At 35.6% G+C, this 12,598-nt stretch overlaps 1 protein-coding gene across 1 annotated transcript in view; it reads right to left on the reverse strand.

The window, feature by feature from the left end:
• Positions 1-12,598, reverse strand: part of LRRC7 (leucine rich repeat containing 7) — a 426,756-nt gene that overhangs the window by 387,828 nt on the left and 26,330 nt on the right. The gene's annotated exons all lie outside the window — the stretch shown is intronic.

A 12,598-nucleotide genomic window follows, 5' to 3' on the forward strand; every position in this document is an offset into this window, starting at 1 on the left:
CAGATCTCCTAGTAAATAAACACATACCTGAAAATGTAGAATAAAATGTTTGTCAATGGACAAGGACAAAATTAATTTATTACCAAGGTTGATTCACCTAAAAAGAATTACTAACACAAAAGAAGTCATTTTAGAGCCTAAATCTGAAGAAACTAAACCTAAGCTTAGAGATTAAGAAGAAAGAAAAAGACAAAAGAAAAGTTAACATAAAATCAAACTGTATATTAAGGTATAGAGGGGGCAAAAATGAAAATTAAATAACAAAAAAATGACCTCTAAAACTATTTGCATGGCTTTCAGTTTCAGTAATGTGTACAATCTTATTTTGGTGTTATTGTTACCCCTTTTTGACAAAATAAAATGAGAAATGATTCTAAAAGAGAAGAAAGTAAGAATGAGTCTGAAATGAGCACTAGTGAATTAAGTCTAGGAGGTGACTATGATGCTTTTATTTGCCATCCAAAACACTTGCCAGCACGTTCAAAATTGTGCCACTAATCAGATAGGAGCCCCATCGCCAGGTCTCCATGTAAAAGAGCACTAAGACATATTGACAAAAACATGACTGAGGATTCCAAACCAACACAAACTTTTATCAGTGCACCACCTGAAATTCTTGTCATCTCGTCTTATTCTGAAGGATATCACCAATGTCTATTTGTCTCCTGTAGGGAAAATCAGAAAATTGAATATTTTTCCAAAATAAATAAATAAACAAATAAAGAAAGCCCGGCAATGACCTTGCCTAAGTGTAGGTGCACAGACAGAGTGGATGATAAGCTCTAACTCATTTTGAAACTAAAGAGGGGAACTTTTTAGGTCTCTGGTTTTTGAAATTTCCTATTTTCCAACAATAAAAAACACACCGCAAAAAAAAATCAAATACAATGATTCTTTTGTTGGATAGAGGTTGTCGAAGTTTGTCTTACATCTCTCCCCATCCTTTGCTCAAAGAGAGAATCTGTAAGATAGTATATAAGTGGGTCAAACTGCCATTGCTTCAAAATTATTCTGAAAATATGATATTTTATCTTAAGTTTTCAAAAATTTAGGCTAATTTTTCCTTTTAAATACAAATAAATGGAATTGAGTACTATAACAGTATATTTCTTATACTGCCTTAATTATAGTTAAAATATATATATCTACTTATTTTATTGGAAATAAGATACTTAAGCATCTTCATTTTTTTAAGTGAGAGTTATGACAGTGAATAATTTTTTAAAATAGATGAAGGAGTTTTGAAACTCCTTACTACAATATTTGAGTAAAGTAACTCCTTGTGGGGGGAACCCTAAGTTGCCTGCAGACCCTTTATACCACTATTGTATTTAATTTCTCAAATACAGTTGATCCTTGAACAATGTAGAGTTAATCAACGTATAATTTACAGTATGCCTTCTGTGTCCAGGGTTCCCCCACATCCCCAGATTCAACCATTCACGAACAGTGTAATACTGCAGTATTTACTATTGAAAAAAAATCAACGTATAAGTGGACCAGTGAAGTTTAAACCCACCTTGTTCAAGAGTCAACTATAAACTGTGTTTGAGATCGTGATTAGAAAATTGATGGTTTCTTAAGATCAGGGACTAGGGACTAGGTAAGATCTGAACTAGCTCTAAATATACATTGCTTAAAATGATGCCTCAGTAAAATCACAAATGTTAAATATGTGAATTCCAAGGGCATTTTGTACTTATTTTAGATAAGGTTTTCCATCAACTAAATGAGAGGGAATTAGTTCCATTCAGAAAGTTTGAGACCTATACACACATCCATCTATCTTTCAGTTTTTAAAACAACTGCAATTTTGTTCCTTTAAAAATAAAATTCTTTATAAGATAAAAAAGTAACTGAGTTTCATTTACAACTTGCTTTTTAGAGAATATTGCTCTAGCTCTTTGGTCCAGCTTTGGGATCATTCCCTGTATCTGGCACACTTGTTTTTCCCAGCCATAATACTCATTAAGCTCTAATTTCTAGTCAGTCAATTTTCATTATAAGTAAATAAATAAATGAATGAATAAACAAATAGCTCATGCCCTTCTACTTGTTAAGTGTGTTTTTCTATATCAGACCTTTATCTCATCTTGGACTACTGAAATCCTTTTCATCATTCAGACTCCCATCAAATATTCCCTTTCCTAGGGACTGTCCTAGAGGACCTGAGCCATTAGATGTCCCTTTCTAAACAGAACAACAGTCAGATAGCACTTAGCCACGTACCTCAAATGTAATTATCAGTATACACATTCCATCCCTGCTAACAGACCTAACTACTTCTAAGAAGACATTTTTGTCCTATCAATTTTGGCATCCTCTATGGCATATAGTCAAGTGCCTTGCACAAAGCAAGTTGTCGATAGCTTTGTTGAATGCATTCTATATATATAATAGAACAGTCCAGTTCTGCCAAGACAAGCATTCTCACTAAGGTGAGAAGACATCTGCTTAGCCAGACAATCCCTATGAATTCCAATGAGGCACCATATGTTAAAACCAGATTGCTCTCACACATTTCTGAATGAATGATTTTTAATATTTTTTCATATATATATATATATATATATATATATCGTATATATATATATATATATATATATATATATATATATATATATACGATGGGTCTTTTCTGTCTCATTGGGAGAACACCATGAGCAGTAAATTGTTTAATTTTCTTTTACAGAGTAGATACTTCACAATTTGTATTATCTCTCAAACACCAAAGTGGCAGGAAGTTTGTCAGAGCACCCCTAATACCTACTACCAGCTATCACCTAATGCCAGGAAACCCAGGGGATTATGATAAAAATGTTGGTAGATTCAGATCTACCTATAAAACAATTACAGCAAAGCCCATAAAACAATAAGAAGTGATGCCAAAGACATTGTAGTCCTTCACCAAAACCTAATCTATCATGCATGTTATTCTCTCGGGGTCCTGCTCTCTGCTAGAGCTAATCCAATAAACCAATTCACTAAATCAAGTTAAGGTATTAATGATTTAATGTTTTTCTACTTCCACATAGCATTTCAATCTTAACAGAGGACTTCTCTAACTCATCTGTCTCTCACCAATTGAGAGGATTATTTGGGGATTTTACAAGTTGTAAATTAGTTTAAAGGGCTGATACAGGACACCCCATTATTTTGTACCGGTACTTAGTTAAAATGAAAAACGATTTTGTTCTAGAGACCAAAAATAAAATTGTGATGATTAGGTCTGTGGGCTAGGATCAAATCTGAAATGACTCTGCCAAATAAAATAAAATTAGTAAACTAATATAATTTTTGAGAGGCTTGGGATTTTAGATCTTGAATTTGAAACTAGCATAGCCACCTATGTAAAGTCCCAGAAAGACCAACATGGGAGTCACAATTTGTCTTCTAAAAAAGTCCCAGATATACAATTTGTTTCCCCAGGTCCAAAGAAAAGGAAGAAAGAAATCTTAAAATATTCAAGATCTTGAAAAGGCAAAAAAAAAAAAAAAAAAGAAAGAGAGCAGCAATTTATAAAGCTGATATATATTAAATTTTATAGTGATCATATGTTCAAAAAATTATTCATTTATTTTCTAACTATTTTTTGGGAATGAAATCAAACAAATAAGGATACAGAAAGAAAAAGCCCCAAGGGAAGCAACCAGAGGAAGACTGGTTACTATGTTTCCTAACTTGTCATCCACATTCTGGTACTCCAGAGAATATACAATAAATTTAAATATTAAAAAATCAGAAATTTGGAGATTACTAAAGAGATACTTCAATTAGTTTTTTTTTAGATTAGGATATTAGTCAAACAGAGATTATAATGTGTACAAAATATTTGGTAAAATGCTCTTTCAGTAATGAAACATAATATTGACTATAGTAAGGGTACATTACATTTTTATATAATGAAAAGAATTATGATATATAATTACTATAACATATAAAATTATTTTCAACATACTTAAGCTCTTTTCCTAACAAGTAAGGGAGCTTTTCCATTTATCACATCCATCATCAGCATTACAAAATTACCCCAGGATCATGTAACTAACACAATTTTTTAATGTTGTTCTGAATCATCTGAATTTTACTATCTAAGCCGCATACCTGTAGCGGACTGAATAGTGGCCTCAAAAAGATATGTCCAAGTGCTAAATTCTGATACCTGTGAATGTGGTCTTATTTGGAAATGGGGTCTTTGAATCTTGAGATGAGATCATGCAAATTTAGGGTAGACCCTGCATCCAGTCATGAGTATCCATACAAGAGAGACAGAAAAAGGGAAAAGAGACGCAAGGAGAAAGATGTGTGAGGACGGAGTTAAATACTGGAGGGACACATATATAAACCAAAGATGGCTAACAGCTGCCAGAGCTTACGTGACCAGCATCTACCAGAGAGGCATGGTACAGACTGATTTTCCCTGAGAGCCTCCGAAAGGATCCAACCTTGCTAATCCCTTGATTTCAGGCTTCTGGTCTCTGGAACAATGAGAGAATATATTTCTGTTGTTTTAAGTCCCCTAGGGTCCAGCAGTTTGTTACAGCAGCCCTAGGAAACTAACGTAATGCAATAGAAGAAGCGTGTAAAAATAATAATGAGTTTCAGCAACTTAAAATTAATTTTAACTTGCTTTACCAAAAATCTATTTCATTTAAAACTTTCCACTTTAAGGCTTTGTAAAATTCAGATATGTAATAAAATATGTATCACAACATCCAGCTATACGCCACTTGTAAGAATCACTGCTCTATTTCAAAGAACATTACTGCCTTGTAGCTCACTTTTGCACAATATTTTAATTACTAAGCATTATGGTCAATCTTGCACTGCTGATTAGTAATATTGCTTTTATCAGTATCATCAATTAATTATGAAAATGTTAAAAAAAATGAAGTACATATTAGAGTGAATCAATTTGGAGATGACAAAAAGAACAGGGAGACAGAAGATTTGGGTTCTGTTTCTTACTCTGGCATTTTAAAGTCACATGAACAAGGGATTAACTAAATCTCAATTTCTTTATTTGTAAAGTAAAACTGACAAAACTTGCCCATCTATCTCCTTAAGATTCTCTTTGAAATAAGATGAAATATATATGAAAATGTTTTATACATTATCAGGGTTAGATACTTCAAAGTTTTCTTAAAAGTAATGTTTCTTAATCATAAAACTACAAAGAAAATCTATGTGTGAACCAGTAAAAGTACTTTTACAAAACTGAATACAGCTGTCAAAAGTAGAGTCTTCTTAAATTAAAATACAAAAAAGGAGCACCTTCTAAAGGTGAAAAAGTAGCACTTTGGACTGACAGATTTTAAATTTAAAAATCATTTGGGCCTCAAAGAAATGTATACTCATCTTATCCTTGTTAATAAATGAAAAAGAAGAAATTATGAAAGAAGTTTGGAGAAATATGATGTCTATTTTTTCATGTTGATCTGGCAAAAGTTTACATATGGATATTTGTTTTAAAATGTTATCATTAACAATTTGAAGACTATGCTGTTAAGTTAAAAATTACTACAGTAGCAGAGGAAAAGGTGTTAACCTAAGTAACTCTGTAAATAAAAGGAGTCCAGTAAAGACAAAAGCAACTGCACGAAAGTTCTATTCTCTAGTTGTTAAGTTGTTCCCCACAAGGAAATTATTTAACAATTCTGAAACCTCTACACATGTCACAGCTAAGTAAATGGATGGTGAATGGTGGAAACAAGTTCTCGCTTTTGGAATGGGAGGTTATAGAGGAACAAGAGGAGGAGGGTAGAATGGTCCATGTGGGAATGGATCAGAGTTGGAGACAGCATGAACTCATGTTCAACTTAACATAGATAAAGACTGTTACACTCAGAAATCTTTCTGGGCTTGTACGTACACATGTTAGTGTGTACACATATATTTCCTTGTTCTGTCAGTGAGAGGGCCTGGAGGCAACGGCACTCAAGCAGCAATAACACATCTAATGTTCTGATTTTGGTTTATAATACTGTTCCTTAATAAAAGGTTCCAGAGCTCCTTTGAGAGAGAGCTGAGTCTAAGACTGGGACAGAAAAGATACAAGATAAGCCTGGAGCATGTTGCAGTGCCACAAAGGAAGGACGTGATGAAACTATGAGTGTGTGTCAAAAGGACACAGAAGTCAAATAACTGAGCATTTACAATGGTTAAATCTGGTGCAATCTGGGCAATAAAATCAACAAAGTTGTATTGGATTATACCCCAAACTACAAAATAAACATCCATGAGTCCCTACAGGCACTTAGCACTACGTTCTTCCTCTCCAAAACCTATAGCCCCAGTCTAATCATAAGAAAAACATAACACAAGTCTCAATAGAGAGATATTCTAAAAAAAGACATCTGATCAATATGCCTCAAAACTGTTGTCATCAAAAACAAGGAAAGCCTGGCAGTGTGTGTGGCGGTCCCGCGGACCTGCCTCTTGCTTCAACAGTGTTTGGACGGAACAGACCCAGGGACGCCCCTTGCTCCAGCCTCCGACCACCCTTCAACCTTCTTTCCAGGCGCAACCTTCAGAACCAGCCCCTCTGCTATCCTCAGCCTCCGGGAGCAGCCAACACCATTTTGTGAGCTAAACTCCTTGTTACCGCTCAACCATGAGCTCCCAGATTCGTCAGAATTATTCCAGCGAGATGGAGGCTGCTCAACATGCATCTGCAGGCCTCCTACACCTACCTCTCTCTGGGCTTCTATTTCGACCACGATGATGTGGCTCTGGAGGGCGTGGGCCACTTTTTTTTTCCACAAATTGGCCAAGGGGAAGCCAGAGGGCGCGGAGCGTGTCTTGAAAAAGCAAAACCAGGGCGGCGGCCACGCCCTCTTCCAGGACGTGCAGGGGCCTCTCGAGGTGAGTGGCGTAAAATCCAGTACGCCAAGGAAGCTGCTATTGTCCTGGAGAAGAACCTGAAGCAGGCCCTTTTGGATCTGCATGCCCTGGGTTCTGCCCGCGCAGACCCACACCTCTGTGACTTCCGGGAGAGCCACTTCCTGGGTGAGGAGGTGAAACTCATCAAGAAGATGGCGACCACCTGACTAACCTCTGGTCCCCACGCTGGGCTGGGCAGGTGTCTCTTCGAAAGGCTCTCCCTCAAGCACGACTAGGAGCCTCTGCAACCCAGCGGCCTTTACCAAGCCCCTCTGGTGTCAGGGCTCCTGCCTGAAGCCTCTCTGCAGTCGCCAGGCAGCTTTTTAACCATCCTGGAGCCCTCTCCCAAGCCTTGGACCAAATGGAAACAATAAAGCTTTTTGCAAAAAAAAAAAACAAAAAAACAAGGAAAATCTGAAAAACTGACACAGTCAAGAGGCACCTAGGGAGACACAATGACTGAATGTGGTACCCTGGATGATATTCTGGAATAGAAAAGGATATTACATAAAAACTAAGAAAATAAGAATAAAGTACAGACTTTAATTAATAACAGTGTATCTATATTCATTAATAGTTACAAATGTACCATACTAATATAATAAAGGAGAAAGTTAGCATGGAGTTATATGAGAGCTCTCTATAATATCTTTGCAATTTTCCTATAAATCTAGATACTTATATTACTTCTAAAAAAAGTTTTAAAAAGTTATAGTCATGGAATTATAGAGAAAGAAGATTATTCCCCCATTCCAGTGACCTCACCTTATATGTGAAACTAAGATACATACTTGCTCATGGTCACAAAAGTTATTAAATGGACTCAACTGAAATTTGTACTTAGTTCAATGTACTGTCCTCTATATTATAATATAAATTTATTACTGAAGACAAATATCAAATTCATGGTTTTATTTTTCTATTACTTGCTAGTCATGCCATTTCAGTGGACCCTGTACATAATTCAATACTTTATCTATATAGTATCATTTCAATGGCAGTCATAGGAATTTGCTACCAGTACATTTAACTGGAAAATACTAAGTAGCATTTATAGAATATCATGTTGTACATTTTATTTTTTTAATTAAGAGAATATATTGAATATGACCTTTTCTAAAAATCATGTATGTGCTTCTCTGTAATACAGTGATTCCCTAAGGTGTCTTTAGATGTGTATTTTTGCTTGCCTTACAGTTCTCAGCCCAGTCCTTGCAGTCACTTTGTGGAGATCATCTATCTCTTCCTCCGTGACCATATTTCTAGTTTTCACTTTGTTACATACTTTGCTAGACTTTAGCAGCCAATTCCCTTCTTCAATTCTGTTACTTCCAGGAAGTGTGTTATGCTGTATTAAAGAAAGCACCAGAAACACAGAAGTCTTGGGCTCTGCTACTTTTTACCAATGTAACTTTTCTGAGCTTTTAAAGATTATATAAAGATACAATGAGATATATACAAAAGCCTATATATTTTAAAATTTGTTTTCTATAGGAAATGAAAGTGGGTAACGAAGCTTATAAAAGATTTTTGAAACAAAAATTGTTACAGAATAAGTGAATAGTACAGAGAGTCAATAAACACTTACTGAGAATTAGCCTTTATTTAGAACTTATAAGATGTCCAGCACTAAAGTGCTTTATATCCATTATTATATTAAATTCCTATGTAGTATATATATTATCATTTCCATTGACAGTTAAGGACATCGAGCCCCAGAGAGGATAAATGACTTGTTCACCACATAAGCTTTAGTGAGAAAAGTGAGGGGCATTATCTTTTCATCTTGGAGTAGTTTGTTTTATTTTATATTATTTTATTTTTGCTTATGTTTTATATTTCTAGTATGTCTGCAAAAAAACAACAAAACCCAAAGCTTGTAGAATCACCAAAAGAAGGTGCTGTTTCTTTTTCATTAAAAGCAAACTGTATCATTTAGGATACATTTGGCTAAAGTAATAGAAAACCTGGCTTACAATAAAGAATATCATTCTAGCTTGACCCAGGAGGTCATCTAGAGGCTGGGTAATCTAGACTTAGTCTGATCAGTGTCTCAGAGGTGTCACCATGGAACTGGGGAGCTTCTGTTTCCTTCCGTGTTTTGCCAACTCCTGAATCAGATTTACTTTAAGACTGGCTAATTTGTGGTCAAATATGGATGCATTCATTTCAGGTAAAATATCAATAAGAAAATATTCATAGGAATGAAAAACTGCTAAAAAAAAAAGCAGCTTAATTTTTTTGTATCTTCTTAGGAGTGAGGAAACTTTTGCAGACCTCCTTTCATGTCTCATTGGCCAGGACTGAGTCTAAACCAATCATTAGCAAACAGATAGGAATGGCCATGATTGGACCAGACCAATCATGATTTACCCTAGAACTGGAAATAGATGCATCCTTCCCTGAGACTGGCTGGGGAGGGAGATACCTAAATAAAATTAGTGATCTGCCAGCAGGGAAGAAAAAAGAACTGGATGCCAAGAAGATAACTAGTCATATCTGCTGCCATGCCACAATCAAGTAAATGAAGGGGCCAAAGCTAAAACCCCAGGCTCCAACTCCTACTAATTTTCATTTACATTATGTTGTTTCTGGCCTATCAGATGTGATTTTCTGATGAATAGAATACTATTTTCTAAAGCTTATATGAGCAAAGGTCTTATTATAGTTTTATTGTACTAAGCTATAAAAAACAATTTACAACATGACTTAGGATGTAAAGACTGAAATTCATCTTATATTCTGTCTAGTCTCCAGCTATAATTTACATGAATTATTTCTTGAGAATAGAAGGTCCCAAGTGATGTAGTAAAGTTCCCAATGAAAATTTAGCCTGCATATATGCTCCCAGAGTAAAGAAGCACTGTAACAAGATAAATGGAGAAATCTGCCAATCGGCTTCCTCATGTGCATACAAGAGTTCTTGGTAGCAAAATGAAAAGAGCAGGCACACCAAAAAGAAATTGGTGTGAACCCCATCTGCACTCCATTCTATTTGTATGATCATAGGCCTATTACTTACCCTCTCTGGTCCTTTGATTCTTCATTTGTAAAACTGAGATCATTTCTACCTCACCCTGATGAGGTACACATTACCTAAATGTAGGAGATGAGCAATGCGTGCTGTTTTTATTTTTCTACTTTCCCTATGGAGATTCTTCCAAGAGCTCTAGGCACATCTGGGGCACTCATTATGCTTCATTTACCATGCCAAGTCAGGTAAGAAAAGTCTGTGGACAAAGGCTATGAAACCCATGGTGACTCTGAAATAGTCTGAAGCACATGTCCATAAAAGAAAGAGAGCAAAAGGCTCAAATGGGAATAAAGTTAATAATGTTCAGTAGAAATACTTGGAATGTGAAATCTGTAGAATGTTGGATCATTGACTTTGCTAATGGCATCCATGACTTAACTAATTACATCCAATATCCTTCTGTGCATTCTGGCTAGAAACATCCTGGTATGTGTTATGTGTGTGACCTTGGCTGGGCTACTGTGCCCAGATATTCGGTCAAACGTTAATCTGGATGTTTCTGTGAAAGTGGATTTTTTTTTGGATGAGATTAATATTTAAATCTAGACATTGAGTAAAGCAGATTACCCTCTGTAATGTGGGCAAACCTCTTCCAGTCAGTTGAAGACCTTAATAGACAAAGACTGACCTCCTTCCCTCCACCCCCATCCCCACCCTACACACAAAGTAGGAAGGAATTCTACTGGAAACTCCCTCTGGACTGTAACTGTAATTACTATGACTCTCCAGCTTGCTGGATTGTCGCATGTGATTCTGGAGTCACCAAACCACAATCATTTGAACCAATTCCTTAAAAATACAAAAAAGTCTGTGTATAGATATACACATAGATGTAGACATAGATTTGGTATAAATATAGATGCCATAGATATAGGTATCCTATTGGTTCTGTTTCTCTGGAAAACCCTGATTAAGAGAGTGTGTATCCTGGGCCTGCCTTAAACATTGCATGATGTAGTGAGAAGACACATATAATGAGAACAAAAGAGTTGCTTTCAGTTGGAGCTCTACCATTTCCTAATTCATAGTGAGTTTCCTTGGTTGCTTCTCAGTTGCTTTACTCCCCTGGGCTTCTATTTTCTATTTAGTATATAGTGGTAATCACATCTACCTCACAAGAGAGCTATGAATATCAACCTATGTGAAAGGTTATTTTCTAATTACAAAGTGTAATATTATTACCATAATTATTCTCACCGTGTTAAGCATCATTATTCACATTTCTTGCTGGAAAAAGATCAGCTGTTCAATGGAGACATTTCCTCTTAGAAGGGGGACTTTTCCCCAAAGAAGCATAGCCTATGCCTCAAAAATCTAAACTTGGCTTTTGGAAAATTCTTAGGAAAAAATTCTAGTATAAGGAAATATCTCATAAGTTCTAACAATAACCATGAATCTGCCCTTATGTCAACCATACAGTAATTTAGTGTTCAAGAAGGCCTTTGCAGATACATGCACCTTAATGTTCACAGCAGCACTATATACAATAGCCAAGATATGGAAACAATAAATGTCCATTGACAGATGACTGGATGAAGAAGTGTGGTATATTTATACAATGCAACACTACTCAGCCATAAAGAAATAATAAAATAATGCTATTTGCAGCAACATGGATGGAACTGGAGATTGTCATTCCAAGTGAAGTAAGCTGGAAAGAGAAAGAAAAATACCATATGATATTACTTACATGTGGAATCTGAAAAAAAGACAAACGAACTGATTTGTCAGAGACATGGAGACTCACAGGCATGGGAAGGGGGTGGGAAGGGATAAACTGGGAGTTCGAGATTTGCAGACACTAATTAATATATATAAAATAAATAAACAACAAGTTTCCACTGTATAGCACAGGGAACCATATTCAATATCTTGTGGTGGCTTATGGTGAAAATGAATATATGTATGTTCATATATGACTGGAGCATTATGCTGTACACCAGAAATTGACACAACATTGTAAACTGAACATACATATATATACACACACATACAGAAAAAAGGCTATCAGCCCAAATTTGTACTACTGTGTTTAATCAAGATATTGCCATCACTACATATTTTAATTTATTTAAACCACATCAAACACTCCCTGGTATTTCGCCATAGATTACATTTCTGAAAGTTTAGTCTCTGCATTGCAGGTAAATGAAGTAACCTGACAGTCCATAGCAAAAGAATAGGAAAAACTCACACTTCATTAAAAAGTGACACTTCAGTTAACTGTGACTAAACACATCTTTCCAGGTATGCATTAGTAGAAAGGACAACACATTCAGATTTAAATCTATTCAAGTGACACACTAACAGAATTTGGCTCCTTAAATCAATTTACCTCATACATAAAAATTCCATTTGGTGGATGAGAGCAGTCCCTCATAGAATATTCTACTGTGATTTTTTTTTCCTGTTAAGTCTTTTTTGATTTCTCTCTCCCTATTTTCTAGACTATGAGTTAAATGAGCTCACTGAGTCACAGAAGTGTTTGCAAAGATACAACTTACAAAGAAAGTGATCATACTGCTGCAGGTTAACATGGGATCATTTAATTTAACATCCTAGCAGTTTATGTTGAGGTTCCAGGTAAACGGACATCATCAAAGATAGGTCAGACTGTCCCTCAGACATTTCTTCTTGGTGTCTGCCCTGTACTCACTCTAAGAGTTGGCCACTTTCAGGCTT

This window comes from Vicugna pacos, chromosome 13 (genome assembly GCF_048564905.1).
Source record: "Vicugna pacos chromosome 13, VicPac4, whole genome shotgun sequence".
NCBI lineage: Eukaryota > Metazoa > Chordata > Mammalia > Artiodactyla > Camelidae > Vicugna > Vicugna pacos.